At 44.7% G+C, this 1,060-nt stretch overlaps 1 long non-coding RNA gene across 1 annotated transcript in view; it reads left to right on the top strand.

The window, feature by feature from the left end:
* The window catches only part of LOC116693090 (uncharacterized), a 124,584-nt gene that overhangs the window by 40,807 nt on the left and 82,717 nt on the right, over nt 1-1,060 (top strand). The gene's annotated exons all lie outside the window — the stretch shown is intronic.

Here is a 1,060-nt window from a genome sequence, read left to right as displayed (position 1 = left end):
GCTAACTAAAATGCTAGTTAACATTAACATACCACAGGCTAATTATTGCTAACAAAAATGCTAGTTAACATTAGTAATTAAACCTTAACAGCTAATAAAAGTCCAAATTGTCTGCAAGCTTACCCTGTACTATACGGTAATTCCTCTACTGTGTGTCAGTAAGTTGCGTGGTTATGACATTTGTTAGCATATTTTTTACAAAAACGTCTGCTATGGAGCCATAACATGAGATACAAGGTAATGGAGCTTTTTATACGTTTTCTTGTTTCTTTAGAAATAAACAACGGACAAATAGAGTCTTCAAATGAGATGTAAAGTTATTTGCTGTCAAAGAGACGTCATAATGAATGACAGTCAATGGAATGCTAACGGCAGGTGATGGCTTATTAGCATCAAAATGGCGCCATAGGAGCTACGCTTAGAGAGGACGGGCTTACCCCCTTGGTTTTTCCGCTCGCCGCCATCTTGTCAGTCAAAACTCAGCCGATCTCTTGGATCGGCCTCTAGCTCACCCAGTAAGAGCGTGGCCCGGAATTGAATCCGACCAGTGGCCTTTTGCTGCGTGTCAACCGCCATCTCTCTCCGACCTTTCTTGTCTATCCACTGTCACTCTAAAATAAAGAGACAAGCCCCAAAAAATAATCTTTAAAAAAAATAGTCAATCTCCGGAGAGTAAAGAGGGTCTGATTCCCGACGGTTCTGTAAACTGCCGTTAGCATGTTTAGCACCGGAGTTAAGTGCTGACCGGAATGGTTGCTAGCTGGCTGGGGGCTGACTGTGGATTTGTCCCCCAGCCGGGGCTGTAATGATAGTGGATGGTTGCTAGCTGGCTGGGGGCTGACTGTGGATGTGTCCCCCAGCCGGGGCTGTAATGAATGATATTGGATGGTTGCTAGCTGGCTGGGGGCTTACAGTGGAATAAATGTGTCCCCTGGACTGTTGTCAGCTCTCATCCAAACTGAAGCCTTGCAGCACCGGGAGACTGAGGCAGACTGACAAGGGTGTGCTAGCTAGCTAAATTTCCATTAGATTAGTCGTCTATCTATACAGTTAACGTTAC

The sequence above is a fragment of the Etheostoma spectabile genome, chromosome 7 (genome assembly GCF_008692095.1).
Source record: "Etheostoma spectabile isolate EspeVRDwgs_2016 chromosome 7, UIUC_Espe_1.0, whole genome shotgun sequence".
In the NCBI taxonomy this organism is placed as follows: Eukaryota; Metazoa; Chordata; class Actinopteri; order Perciformes; family Percidae; genus Etheostoma; species Etheostoma spectabile.
Note: the sequence above shows the minus strand (reverse complement) of the source record. Positions and strands in the feature narration are given on the sequence as shown.